The sequence below is a fragment of the Pan paniscus genome, chromosome X, assembly GCF_029289425.2.
Source record: "Pan paniscus chromosome X, NHGRI_mPanPan1-v2.0_pri, whole genome shotgun sequence".
NCBI classification, from domain to species: Eukaryota; Metazoa; Chordata; class Mammalia; order Primates; family Hominidae; genus Pan; species Pan paniscus.
In genome coordinates, this window is record NC_073272.2 from 134032404 (window position 1) to 134047745 (window position 15342).

At 41.2% G+C, this 15342-nt stretch overlaps 1 protein-coding gene across 2 annotated transcripts in view; it reads right to left on the reverse strand.

Annotated features, from left to right (window-relative positions):
• Positions 1–15342, reverse strand: part of PLAC1 (placenta enriched 1) — a 167971-nt gene that overhangs the window by 31221 nt on the left and 121408 nt on the right. For both annotated transcript variants that reach the window (XM_063601770.1, XM_024927235.4), the window contains exon 2: positions 5083–5154. The gene's annotated coding sequence lies outside the window, so the exon portion shown is untranslated. The remainder of the gene's footprint in view (positions 1–5082; positions 5155–15342) is intronic.

Here is a 15342-nt window from a genome sequence, read left to right on the forward strand (position 1 = left end):
TATGATATGTCTTAGTGTGGATTTCTTTGGGTTTAGCATGTTTGAGATTCTCTAAGCTTTTTGAATCTGTATGTCTTTTGCCAAATTTGGAAAATTTTCAGCCATTATTCCTTGAAATACTTTTCAGTCCTAGTCTCCTCCTCTCATCCCAGGACTCCAATGACATGAATGTTATATCTTTTGTAATAATTCTACAGGTCCCTGAGACTGTTATTTTTTTCCAGTCTATTTGATCTCTGCATAATTTCTGTTGTTATATACTCAAGTTCACTGATTTTTTTCCTTTGTCCCCTCCATTCTGTTGTTCACCCTATTCACTGAGATTTTCATTTTGGTTATTGTGTTTTTCAGTTCTAAAGTCTACATTTGGTTCTTTATGTATTCTTATTTGCTTACTGAGACTTTCCGTTCTTTTTATTTGTTCCAAGCATGTTTGTAATTGCTCATTGAAGCATTTTTATGATAGCTGTTTCAAAATCTTTGTCAGATAATTCTATCTCATCATCTTAGTGTTGGCATGAATTGACTGTCTTTTTCACTCAGTTTGAAATCTTCCTGGTTCTTGGTATGATGAATGATTTTCAACTAAATACTGTTCATTTTGGATATTATGTCATGAGACTCTGGATCTTATTTAAACCTTAGGTTTTAGTGGTTTTTTTCTGACATTGCTCTAGTAGAAAAAACTGGAAGGGTTGCCTTGTTACTGCCAAATTGGGGTAGAAGTTCAGGCTCGCCACTCAGCCTTTGCATGGACAGTTGGAGGTGAGGGTTGCAGTTTTTCCTGTGGTGTTTGGCTATAGTAGAGCAGTAATGGTCTAAAAGTTTTCTGTCTTTCTAGGATGCCCCTTTTCTGGTCCTTTGGCTAGAGAGAGTAGGCTTTTGTTGGGACTTTAGAAAAATCTGTTCCCACTGGTGTTTCTGAATTGCTAGCTTCTCTAGCAGCCAGTCTGGGATATTTGAGGCAAAAAGAAAGCTCAGGGAACTCACGAACTCATGTCACTCTTTGAGTCTCAAGGTCCTTAGTCAGTCTATCTTCTCTCCACCTTTCTTGGTTGTCTTATGTTTGTTGTATATATAATAACTAGGGTTTATAGTTGTACTTAGTGAAAGGAATAGGGAAAAGTACATCTACTCCATCTTTCTAAAAGCAGAAGTTGACTTTTAGGATCCCACGTCTCTGATTAGTTATTAAATCTCATTACTTATCTCTGAAGGTATGGTGTTAAAAACTCACATTTTAATACGTTGTCTTTGTTGAATGAGTGGATCATACTCGTGTAGCTTGTGAGATGTTGAAGCAGAACTATAGACTAAAGTGTCCCCTGAGCTGAGCTCGTCAGCTGCTGAACTGGTGACAGATTCCTTGAGTCTGTACTGCTCTTTAACTAACAGATCTTCAGTATGTGCCCAGAACTGCACTGGGTGTTTAAGAAACTATGAAGAAAGATGTGGCCTCGACTCTCAGGGTATTTGATGTCTATATGGGAAAACAAGAAAAGTGAATTCTCCATTTCAGGGTGTAGAATGTAGTAGACACTCAATACATGCTTGTTGCATGAGTGAATGCTGCTGAGCACATGCTAATTGCCCCTGAATGACAAGTGCTAAACTAAACTGTGTGATGCAGATTAAAAGTGCTGTATGAAGCCAGAAGAGAGGCAGCAGTATGGCTGAAGTGGTCGAGAAGGGTTGTTTTTTTAAGGAGGTAGAGGTTGAGTTGCCTTGACAATATGTTAGGACCTGGAGGTAGTTTTTGAAGGAAAAAATTGACAGGACTTGTTAACAGACTGTTTGTAGGGGATGAAATTCAGTAAAAAGCAAAACAGACTTTGGTTCAGATCTTGGGTGACAGGGAGATGAGGGAAACACCATGAGTTTGACTTTGTACCTGATTAGCTTGAGCTGTTAGCAAAACATCCAAGCACAAGTACACAGTAAGTATTTGGAATATTTGGAGCTGAAGGAAAGATTATACTAGAAAAACCCATCTTTTCACTTGAGAGTTTCCAGAAGATATGGTAACTATCACAACTTAGCAGCCAACAAATGATGTGAGCTAAGATAGTTAATAACCCCTCTCTGGGCTTTAGTTTCCTCATGTATAAAATGAGGTGCGATGGTAGGTGGTTTTTTATGAGATAACATTTGGATTAGCATAGTATCTGGTATTTGGAAGGAGCCCTATACTTGCTGGAATATTTTCCTTCCAGATCTAAAGGTCTAGGATTGTGTGATTTCTTTGAAATATGAACTGTCCTTAATACATCTGCTGATATGGTTTGGCTGTGTCACCACCCAAATCTCATCTTGAATTGTAGTTCTCATAATCTCCAAGTGTCGTGGGAGGGACCTGGTGGGAGGTAATTGAATCATGGGGGTGCCTACACTCATGCTGTTCTCGTGATAGTGAGTGAGTTCTTACAGGATCTGATGGTTTTATAAGAGGCTTTTCTCTCTTTTACTCAGCACTTCTCTCTCCTGCCACCACATGAAGAAAGACATGTTTGCTTCCCCTTCCGCCATGAGTGTAAGTTTCCTGAGGCCTCCCCAGCCATGTGGAACTGTGAGTCAATTAAACCTTTTTCCTTTATAAATTACCCAGGCTTGGGTATTTCTTCAGAGCAGCATGAGAACAGACTAATATATCTGCCTTCTATGATTGGGTTTTTCCCCCAGCAGAGCCCAACAGTTTATATCACATGAAGCTAAGAATCTAGGGGAGGGAGAGTTGTACATGTTGTGTCTCAATCTTTTCAGACTTCCTAAGTTTTTCTATCTTTTGAGCATTTGCATTTTTCACGTTTGAATCAGAAAAGCCTCCATTTTGGCTGACTCTAGCCCTTCACTCTGGGGAGTAGAATGGGCAGGTAGCCATTAGTACACAGGAAGGGAGGGATTTGTGGTATCTTAAAGCCATTGGATTTTATTTATTTCCAGTTTGCTCAACATTTGTTCCACAGATCTGGAAAGTTTAAAAAGGGGTGGGGATGGAGAGAAAAGGATGAAAATTAACTAGGCCTAGAGAAAAGGATAAACATATTTTCCTTTCAATATCAAACTAAGGCTCAGAGCATTAATATTATTATTATTTTTGAAATAATAATAGGCTGGAGTGCAGTGGCATGATCACAGCTCACTGCAGCCTTGAACTCCTGGGCTCAAGCGATCCTCCTGCCTCAGCCTCCTGAGTAGCTCGGACTACAGGCATATACCACCATGTCTGACTTATTTTTCACATTTTTTTCTTTGTTGAAATGGGGTCTTCCTATGTTGCCCAGGCTGGTCTGGAACTTCTGACCTCAAGCAATCCTCCCACCTCAGCCTCCAGAGTAGCTGGGACTACATGTGCATGTCACCAGACCTGGCTAATTTTTTAAATTTTTTGTATAATGAGGTTTTGCCACGTTGCCCAGGCTGGTCTTGAACACCTAGGCTTAAGTGAGCCACCCACCTTGGCCTCCCAAAGTGGTAGGATTACAGGCATGAGCCACTGTACCTCACCCCTCAGAGCATTTAAATCTGAAATGACTTCTGGGCTTTATTTAATTTTTCTAAAAACTGACCACTGCCGTAACCATCCACATGTCATCTGAAGAGTTGACACTGAGTTCAAGAGTTTGAGGCTACAGTGAGCTATGATCAGCCCACCGCACTCTAGCATGGGCAACAGAGTGAGACCCGATCTCATTTTTTTTTTTAAGGATGAAGATTTGACACTAGTTGGAGAAATGGTTCTACATCTCATTACTAGGATTTTATGAATGTCAGCCCTCTAGCATAAGTAGTAGTTACTTCTTTCAAATTAAAAAAATTTGGATTTTAAAGTATGATAAGCTCATTACAAAAATAAGAAAATGAAAATGACTCATAATCCCACAACATAGGGATAATTATAGTTTTGTGGTTTGTTGTTTAGGGACATGGTCACCCAGGCTGGAGCACGGTGGTGCAATCACAGCTCACTGCAGCCTCAAACTTCAAGGGATCCTCACATCTCAGCCTGCTGAGTAGGTAGGACCACAGGCATGTGCCACCATGGCTGGCTAATCATTGTTAATATTTCTATTATTTCTTTCTAGTCATTTTTTTTCTTCACACACACACACACACACACACACACAAACACACTTGGGATTTCACTGTATGTTTGTGTATCCTCCTTTCCCCCACTTAAGTTAGACCATGAGCATTTACTCATGTCATTAAATATTCTTCTAAACATGATTTTAAATAATTACAATGCATTTCATAGTATAAATGTTACTGCATAGGATTTCATAGTATGGACAACTTAAGTTTTTTCCACTTTTTCTCTATTTTAAATATTGCCACAATGAATTTCCATGTATTTGTATTTTTTTGTGCATCTCTATTTCCTTTTAGGATAAATCCTTAGAAGGAGAATTACTGGGTGAAAGGATAAGAACATTGTTAAGGCTTTCGAGCATTTTGCCAAGTTGCCCTGTGGGAGAGTTGTACCAATTTGCATTCCTATTAGTGTTTGAGAATGCCTGACTCACTGCATTAACACAGAATATTTTACCATCATATATACATGACACTCTTTTGGATCATTTCAATTCAAATGGCATTTAGTGAGCACCTACTATATGTAGTGTACTGTGCTAGGCATTAGACTCTCTCCTGTTATATAGCATAAGTGCTAGATGCATAACATATGTACAAAGATGGTTAAAAATGCAAATGAAATATAACAACACATAAATCTCTATGGCCAGGGCTGACATCATTCAGCCTTTAAATGGCTACTCATTGAGTAAAGACACTATGCTAGCTAATTTAAAAATTAATTTAGATCTTGTAAGCACTTAAAAAACCAGAATGCATTAATATGAATCTTGCAAACAATAGAGGTTCCATTGTGATCACTTACACTCTATTTCCTGGTATAAATTAGAGTAGGAATGGAGAGGAATATTACAAATCCACATCTTTAAAAAAATCAACAATCACAACTCATTTGGGTAAAAGGACAATTTCTGCTTTTGTCAGTTCCCTTTAGAAAGTTAACCTGTTGGTTATCAGAGAAGGGGGACACTGAACACACAGAAAACTAACCTTCTTCTGGCAGCTGGGGATAATTTGTCAGTTTCCTTTGAAATGTGGCTTTGTGCTCACTGGTGAAGGCAGCTGGAACAGAAAAAGCATGACAGACAAAAGCTGAAATCCACATGAAGAAAGGTCTTTTTCCCAAAAACTACTGCCTGAGTTAGCAACGGTCAGAACAGAAAGTACATGCGTATCTTCCCAGCAACAAGCATATCTGGTACTAGAGAAGGCCCCCTATGTGACAGGAGGCATTTAGAATGGCTGTAGCCTTGAATAGGGCTGCTGGACAGCATTTGAGCAAACCTTCCCAACCCCATGAAAAATCACACCCTCAAATTAAATCCGTCTAAAACTGTGACTAAAGAAATGAAAGTATTATGTTTTTCAATCAGTCCAAAGCATTTACTATTCTGAAAAAGAAGACCTACTTACTATATAGTGGATGATGGTGCAAGAAGTAGAGGTTTCAGTATATGATTTTCAGTTAAAAAGTAACCAATAGAATAACTAAAAATAATGCTATCAAACCGGAAACAACTGAAATGGTCTGCAACTGGTGAATGGATAAGCTGTGGTACATCCATGCAGTGGAGTACTATTCAGCAATACAAAAGAATGAACAACACATACATGAATCTCAAAATAGTTATACTGAGTGAAAGAAGTCAGTATCAAAGGGTTATATAGTATATGATTCAATTTCTGGGCATTCTGGAAAAGACAAAATTGTAGCAACAAAACAGATCAGTGTAGGGGGTAAAGGGAGAAGCCAATTACAAAGGGCAGCATGAGGGGATTTGGGGGGTAATGGAACTGTTCTATATCATGATTGTGGTGGCAGTTACATGACTTTATGTATTTGCCTAAACTCATAGAGCTGTACACCAAAAAAGTAAATTTTTAAAATAGCATGCTATTTTAAAAAGTGTATTTTTAAAAATCTCATAAAATACTGCTATCAACCATGGGGAGGCAGAAGAAAGAGAGGCAGTTGGGAGTAATGTTAAGTGAGCTAAATCTTCCATTTTTATAACAGGAGTTAATAGATAATGTCCAAAATGGATAAATCAAGAATGGGAACAGAGTAATATTTAGAGATTCAGAAGTAACTATCAGATGAATTGCCAACAGAATCTGTTAAAAAATGGTTGCCTCTGAGGAGTGGGACTGGGGATGGGGAGGAGTGGGGCAGAGAACTGTTGTTTTTTATTATCAGCTCTCTGTATTATATATATATATATATTTTTTTTTTTTCTTTTTTGAGACAGAGTCTTGCTCTGTCACCCAGGCTGGAGTGCAGTGGCATGATCTCCACTCACTGCAAGCTCCACCTCCCAGGTTCACGCCATTCTCCTGCCTCAGCCTCCCGAGTAGCTGGGACTACAGGTGCCCGCCACCACGCCTGGGTAATTTTTTTTGTATTTTTAGTAGAGATGGGGTTTCACCGTGTTAGCCAGGATGGTCTCGATCCCCTGACCTCGTGATCCACCGGCCTCAGCCTCCCAAAGTGCTGGGATTACAGGTGTGAGCAACCGCACCCAGCTGCCTATTTGATATTTTTAAACCATGCTCATGTATTACTTGATTTAAAAATAAATGTAGTGGAAAATGCACTGGACTGGGAATCCAGAAACCTGATCTCTAACCCTAATTCTGCACTAATTGATCAAATCCCTTCCCCTTTCTGGACCTTGGTTTCTACATCTGTATGATAAAGGGGTTGGACTATACGATGTTTATGGTCCCTTTCATACCTAAAGAAAATTATAAAATTAGATTACTTACATATCCACAATTCTTTGTTAAATGCCAAGCTATGAAACATGCATTTTTATTTTTAAAGCCGTAAGAGACTAACTCATCAAATTCAACTGTCTCTTTTCAACTGCTGAAGAAACCAAGACACAGATTCACTAAAAGATTCACTTGGAATGACAGTTAATTGGCAACAGAGCTAGGACTAGAGCTCAGGGCTCCTCATGGCTCTTTCTGTTGCACCACACAGCTTCTCCTAGGCCTAATGGAATCAGTCCTGGGCACCAGGGCTGACAAAAATTCCCTTGGACAACACCAGGGGTGTAATTCACATGCTGAAATGGTTTCATTGGCCTGGGAGATGAGTCAGAATTTTGGAAGTGGTCCCTGACATAAGCATGTATGATGCAATACCATAGGCATTCCAAAGTTGATCAAGGCTATGTTAAAATTCCAATTTTAGGATTCCGTTCCCTAATAATTGTCCAATAAGCTGCCCTTGGCAGCTACTGCCAGCCTACTGACTTCCCCTTTTGTGTGACAGGAATCCCACTACTCAGAAATATCACCATTCACATTCTGATGTGAAACAATGGGCTCATCCGTTTTTTCTCATCAGCCTTTCATCTCTAGGGCCTCTCAGCTTGTGGCATGATTCACTGAAATACATCAAACATGACAGAAGATGCGAGCATTTGGAAACTTACAACAGCCATCATCAAATTAAAAAGGTATCTTGATATGATTTAGCAATCATCCTTGGAAGAGAGTTGAAACAGACCCCTGACTTTGACCACACCATCTTCCTAGGGAAGACCTTCCATGTTGACCAGTAAGCAAGCTAAAAGTATGTGTTTTGCCAACCATTTCCTCCCCCTTTGCTGGGGCCTGCAGGCTCACTTGCCCCTCATCGCACAAGGTCTGGGGTTTACAGAATAAGGACACCATTATGCAGGGCTATCATTCTTCCTTAGTGGAAACAACACTGCCCTTTGTAAGCTCCCAGCTAACTTCAAAGGGTGTGGCTATCTTTCTGTGCTCCAAGGGAAGCCTCCTCGGGAAACATTGCTCACAGTGCCTTTCCAGTTCTAGAATCTTCTTGAGCTGATAGTCAGTTAGAGCAGGCATTTTCAGGCAGCACCCCCACCCCTGCACCCCCCATTGGTGCTTTGTCTACTTTAGAGGCCAGATTGTGTTTTTTAAAACCTACTTGGAAAGCATTTGTTTGCCAACTTTTGTGCTCCCCTCCTATCAGTGCTCCCTCTCCAGCCTGGCTTTCTGCCCAGTTCTGAATCTTGCCTTACCTACTGCCTGGCGTTTACTTCACAACAGCTGGCCCAGGGATCTCAAGTACTTAGTCTCAGCTGCCAGCTTAGGGAAGGAGAGGCCCCTGTAGTTGAGCCTGTGACAAAGACAGCATTTGTTTCCACACCGGTATTTTCAATGTCAACAGCAGTGACAGGCTCCAAAGGGGATCATACCCAGTCACTGCCCACTTGGTGAGAACTCCACAAGCTCAGGGATGTCCATTCATCCAGCTTCAGCTCTCCCCGCAATGCTATGAGATGACTAGAGACCACTAATAAGATTCCCATTTTTATTTGCCCATGGGGAAAGGAGACAAATGGCTGGAGACTGGGGGACTCGTCCAAAGGAATTAATGATCATTTTGTTCACAAGAAGAATCAGGATAGCTGAGTCTGACAAATGTTGGTTTCTGTGATTTATCCATTTGTGTAGCTAAAAAGTGCTATCAGCTGGCTTGCTCATCATTGAGTGACCTGAAGTGATGGATGATGGAGAGGAGGTTGCTGTGAGGGTAGAGGTGGCTCAGTACCCTGCAGGAGCAATGCAAAGAGAGACTGTGCCCAAGACCATCTCCCCGGGGGGGATGGGTGGCATTCCTGCCTTCCTTCCACCAACAAATGTTGACTGTGCCATGCACTGGGATGACAGAGATGACTCAGATGTGCCCTTGTCCTCAATGTGTTCATGGTTGGATGAGGAGAACACCAGTCTTACTAGTGACTGAAGGCTAAGACAAAGACTCCAGCCTCAAACTTGAGGAAGGAAGTTCATGTTTCTTCCTGGGTTGGCCAATAGAAAGTGGTATTTGTGGCCGGGCATGGTGGCTCACGCTTGTAATCCCAGCACTTTGGGAAGCCGAGGCGGGTGGATCACGAGGTCAAGAGATCAAGACCATCCTGGCCAATATGGTGAAACCCTGTCTCTACTAGAGATACAAAAAAATTAGCTGGGTGTGGTGGCATGCACCTGTAGTCCCAGCTACTCAGGAGGCTGAGGCAGGAGAATCGCTTGATCCTGGGAGGCGGAGGCTGCAGTGAGCCAAAATCGCACCACTGCACTCCAGCCTGGGTGACAGAGTGAGACTCCATCTCAAAAAAAAAAAAGTTGTATTTGTGTAGTTTTTCTAACTGTAGTGATGTGCGTGTGCTGAATTACTCACTTGGATTCTCCTCCTTGAGAGTAGGGTTCATTTTGTCACTAATCTGGCTAGATTGCTTATCATAATGCTTAAAAATATAGCTTTAAACATACAAATGGCCAATAAACATGTGAAAAAAACACTCAACATCACTAATCAGAGAAACACAAATTAAAACCACAATGAGATACCATCTTACACCAGTCAGAATGGCTATAATTAAAAAGAAAAATAGATGTTGGTGAGGATGTGGAGAAAAGGGAATGCTTATGTACTGTTGGTTAGAATGTAAATTAGCACAACTTAAGGAAAACAGTAGGGATAGTTCTGAAAGAACAAAAAATAGAAATATCATTTGATCCATTCTCAAAGAACTAAAATTAGAAATATCATTTGATCCAGGAGTCCCACTACTGGGTATCTACCTACAGGGAAATAAATCATTATATGACAAAGATACTTGCACTCATGTTTATCACTGCACTATTCACAATAGCAAAGATAATGGAACCAACCTAAGTGTCCATCAGTGGTGGATTGGATAAAGAAAATATGGTAGCTATACATCATGGAACACTACCCAGCCATAAAAAAGAATGAAATCATGTGTTTTGCAGAAAATTGCCTATTGTGTACAATGTTCACTATTCGAGTGATGAGTACATCAAAAGCCCAAACTCCACCATGGTACAATATATGCATGTAGGAAGTCTGCACTTGTACCCTCTATATCTGTACAAAATATTTTAAAATATAGCTTCAAGATGTAATTAAAGTCACATATCAGCTGATTTTGAGTTAATAAAAAAGACAGATGATCACTTTTGGCCAGAACCACCATCTTCTAGTATTTTGCCAAAATAATGAACACAAAGGGAAAGAGAAGAGGCACCCAATATGTGTTCTCTAGGCCTTTTAGAGAACGTGGGTTCATTCCTTTGGCCACATACCTGTGAATCTACAAGAAAGGTGATATTGTAGACATCAAGGGAATGGGCACTGTTCAGAAAGGAATACCCCACAAATGTTTTCATGGCAAAACTGGAAGAGCCTACATTGTTACCCAGTGTGCTGTTGGCATTATTTTAAAAACATAAGGGTAAGATTCTTGCCAAGAGAATTAATGTGCATATTGAGCATATTAAGCAGTTTATGAAGAGCCAAAAAATAGCATCCTGAATTGCATGAAGGAAACTGTTCAGAGAAAAAGGAAGCCAAAGAGAAAGGTACCTGGGTTCAACTGAAGCACCAGCCTGCTCCACCCAGAGAAGCACACTGTGCAAGAACCAGTGGGAAGGAACCGGAGCTGCTGGAACCTACTCCGCATGAATTCATGGCATAATAGGTATATATGTAAAAAAAAAAAAGGCCTCTGGACTGTAACAAAACATAACAAAAAACATTATCTTGGGTGGGGCTGATGTAATCAAGTGAAAGCTATTAGCCCTCCCTGAAGAGAGACAGCATTTCCTGCTGGACATGAAGAAGCAAACAAGGTTGTGGAGAGAGGTGCAGCCTCCGGGAGGTGAGAGCCTCGGCACTAGAGCAGCAAGGAACTCAATTCTGTCAACAACCTGAACAACCTTGGATGCGGACCCCAAGCTCCAGATCTCCAGATGAGAATGCATCCTAGACAACACCTGGACTGCAGGCTCATGACACACTGAGCAGAGGACCCAGCTAAGCTGTGCCTGGACTGAACCATAAAAATGGAGACAACAAATGTGTATTCCTTCAAGCTGCAAAAGAAAAATACAAATATATATCTCCATATGATTATGTTTTGGTTGTTGAGTTTTTCTTTACAACAATAAAAGTAGTGCTATTTTCTTGTTCCTCAGTAAGTTAAACACAGAATTACCATATGACCCAGCAAGTCTATTCCTAGATACATATCCAATTGAATTGGAAATAGGTGTTCAAACAAAAACTTGTATCCCAAATGTTTAGCAGCACTATTGATAATAGCCAAGAGGTTGAAACAATCCAAATGTTCATCAGCTGATGAACGGACAAGCAAAATGTAGTCTATCAGTACAATGGAATATTATTCAGCCATAAAAAGGAATGAAGTGCTGATACATGCTACAATTTGGATAAACCTTGAGAACATTATGCTAAGTGAAAGCAGCCAGACACAAAAAGACTGCTATATGATCCCAGTTACATGAAATATCCAGAATGTTCACATCCACAGATACAGAAAATAGATCAGTGGTTATGTAGGGCAAGGGGGAGGGAACAACAGGGAGTGAGTACTTAAAAGGGCATAGGATTTCCTTTGGGATGATGAAAATGTTCTGGAAATAGATAGTGGTGGTGGTTGGAGAACACTGTAAATGTGCTTTATTCTATCAAATTGTATCACTCTTCTTTTTCTTTTTTTCTTTTTTCTTTTTTTTTTGAGATGGAGTCTTGCTCTGTCGCCAGGCTGGAGTGCAGTGGCGCCATCTCCGCTCACTGCAATCTCCGCCTCCCAGGTTCAAGTGATTCCCCTGCCTCAGCCTCCCGAGTAGCTGGGACTACAGGCACCCGCCACCATGTCCGGCTAATTTTTTATATTTTAGTAGAGACGGGGTTTCACCATGTTGGTCAGGATGGTCTGTACCTCCTGACCTCATGATTCGCCCACCTCGGCCTCTTAAAATGCTGGGATTACAGGAGTGAGCCACCGTGCCCGGCCTCTTTTTCTTTTTTTAGAGACAGTGGTCTCACTCTCCCACCCAGGCTGGAGTGCAGTGGTACAATCATAGCTCACTGTAGCCTTGACCTCCTGGGCTCAAATGATCCTCCTTCCTCGGCCTCTCAAAGTGTTAGGATTATAGGCATGAGCCACCACACCTGGCCTGTGGTGCCATTCTTTCTGCTAGTAATGTCATTGTCATCTCCCACCATGCCCTGGAAAGCGCATGCACACATACAGGGAAGCCATCTCATCCTCCCTCTTCAGGTCATGGTCCCCTCTTATATCTGTTCATAGCTCCTTCACTTCTTCATTAGCACCACATAACAACTGGAAATAACATCACTATTTATAAGATTATTTGTTCAATATCTGCCTTTTCCATTAGATTGTAAGCTACATGAAGGCAGGGATCATGTCTGCCTTGGTCACTGCTTAGAAGAGTGCCTGGCACATAGCAGGTACTCGGTAATTGTTTGCGGGTTTTCTTAAAGAATGAATAAAATATATTTTCTAACGTAATTCTGAGAGCCATCTGAGAAGCATAAACCATTCTTCTCTAACACTTTCAAAATGTAGGCAATCAGTTGAAGTAAATGACCAGTGTCTTAGTCTGCTCAGGCCACCATAGCAAAAATATATACAACAGACATTGATTTCTCCCAGTTTTGGAAGCTGGAAAGTCCAAGATCAAGGTGTTGTCCAATTCAGTTCCTGGTGAAGGCCCTCTTCCTGCCTCACGTGGCCTTTCCTTGGTGCATCTGTGTGAAGAGAAAGTGAGGGAGTTCCAAGCTCTGGTCTTTTCCTCTTCTATAAGGGCACAAATCCCAACATGGGGAACCCACCTTCATGACCTCATCTAAATCTAAGTACCTCCCTGAAGCCCCACCTCCAAATGCCATCACATTTCGGGTTAGAGTTTCAGTATGTGAATTTTGAGGAGACACAGTTCAGTTCATAGTATAAGCATAGCAGCATTAAATAGACATTGTGCATCAGTGGAAGAAATTTTTTTTTTTTTGAGACAGTCTCGCTCTGTCACCCAGGCTGGAGTGCAATGGCGCAATCTCAGCTCACTGCAACCTCTGCCTCCCAGGTTCAAGCGATCCTCATGCCTCAGCCTCCTGAGTAGCTGGGATTACAGGCGTGCGCCACCACACCCGGATAATTTTTATATTTTTAGTAGAGATGGGGTTTCACCATGTTGGCCAGGCTGGTCTTGAACTCCTGACCTCGTGATCTACCTGCCTTGGCCTCCCAAAGTGCTGGGATTATAGGCGTGAGCCACCGCACCTGGCTGGAAGGGATCTTATTTGTGGGCAAGATGTTAGTGTTGATGCTTTCACTATACCTGGTCCCCCTCAACCCACCAATGGTGTCTGTTCACCTTTGGCTCCTGTACCTCCTAAAATCTCTTCTCAGCCATGGTTTTCCTAGGGTTCCAGTATCATTGCAAAGCTTCCAGGAAACTAGATGAGAACAGTTTTCCTTGGTCCCTAATTTAAACTAGTAATGTTAAATCCTCCCAGAATCCCTGTCAATGTGGAGGGTCACTCTGGCTGCCTTTGCCATGCCCTGTGCTCAGTCCAGATACTTGCTGCTTGCTCCTTACCCATATGAATAAAACAAGGGCATTTTGCATTGGATAGCATAACAATCCATGCAGATCCCACAGCTCCAAAGCTGGTCGAGGGTGACAGGCTGGGGTGCCAGCAAGTAGGAGAGTGACAAGCTGGAGTTTCTGAACTGATATGACTACAACAACCAGTAATCCTGCCTCATGTAAACAAATTTATTTGAAATAATCCATGTTAAGATGTCTCATCCATCTTAAGCACTCAATAAATGTTAATTATTTTACTTTTGTTGAGGCAGGGTCTCACTCTGTTGCCCCGGCTAGAGTGCAGTGGTATGATCAAGGCTCATGCAAACCTCCACCTCCAAGGCTCAAGTATTCCTCCTACCCCAGCCTTCTGAGTAGCTTATAGGCTTATAGGTGTGCATCCTCCTACCTCAGCCTTCTGAGTAGCTTATAGGATTATAGGTATGCACCACCATGGCTGGCTAATTTTTGTGTTTTTTTGTAGAGATGGGGTTTTGCCATGTTGCCCAGGGTGGTCTCGAACTCCTGGGCTCAAGTGATTTGCCCACCTTGACCTCCCAAAGTGCTGGGATTACAGGCATCAGCCACCACGCTTGGCCTATACTTTTATGATAAAGGTATTTTATACATCCTTAAAATTATGTTATTGAATACATCTAGGCATATAAGAAAGTTATTAAGTGAAAGGACATTACAAAGAATGTATACAGTATCATCTCATTTTTATAAAAATGTAATTTATGTACGAGAGATATTGTATAGTACTTTACAGCTCAGGATCTGAAGGTAGGCCTATTTTTAAATCTGTGCACTATCACTTATTAGCTGTCTGACCTAGAGTAATTTCTAAACCTCTCTGAGTGCCTTAGTTTCTTTATCTGTAAAGTGGATATAGATATATAGATTATATATATAGATATATATATATATACACACACACATACATATACATATACATATGTATATATGCATATACACATATGTATATATATGCATATATACATATGTATATATATATGCATATATATTTGCAATGATATGCTTGCATATCTGGAAACCCAAGAGGTGTAACTGAATTAAAATTTCGCAAAAGAATGAATAAGAGTTCAATGCGGTAGTTAGATGCACAGTGGACAACCCAAAAATGAAAACTTTCCAGTGTGCCAGAAATAACGAGTTAAAAACTACCATGATAAAAAGGCACGAGACACAAGGCAGGTGTAGGTTTAGTGCAACGAGCTGGTTGTCTGCTCTGCCCAACTCTAGGTCACACTTGAATTCCTGGGCTTAGAAGCAGCTCCATGGGTGCTATGGTTTCTCAGGCCTGTCAGCCTCTGGCTCTTGGCCTTCTTGCACTCAAGGGACTCAAAGTCAAACTCCACTCCATCACCTCACCGTTCTTGTTCTCTCTTCAGCCGAGATGTAATTGCTCCAATAGCAAACTAGTTTGCAGAAATGCTACTCTGCCTCCCTGGTAGATGACTTTGTATATCTTCCTCCTTGCAAAGCCATTTTTGCTTCTTGTACCACACCTGATTTCATTAGAAAGTATTTGCTTTAAATTTGCAGGGAGAAGAAACTTAAGTAGTTCTCACAAGGATGTTTTGCACAGTCATTAAGACTATAGTTCAAACCCCAGCTTTCCACCTATTAGCCACCTTGCCTTAATCAAGTTCCTCAACCTCTCTTCCCATCACTTTCCTTCTCTGTAAAATGGAGGACAACAATAGTACCTCACTTTTAAGGACACTGTGAAGATTAAATGAGATTATGTATGTAAAG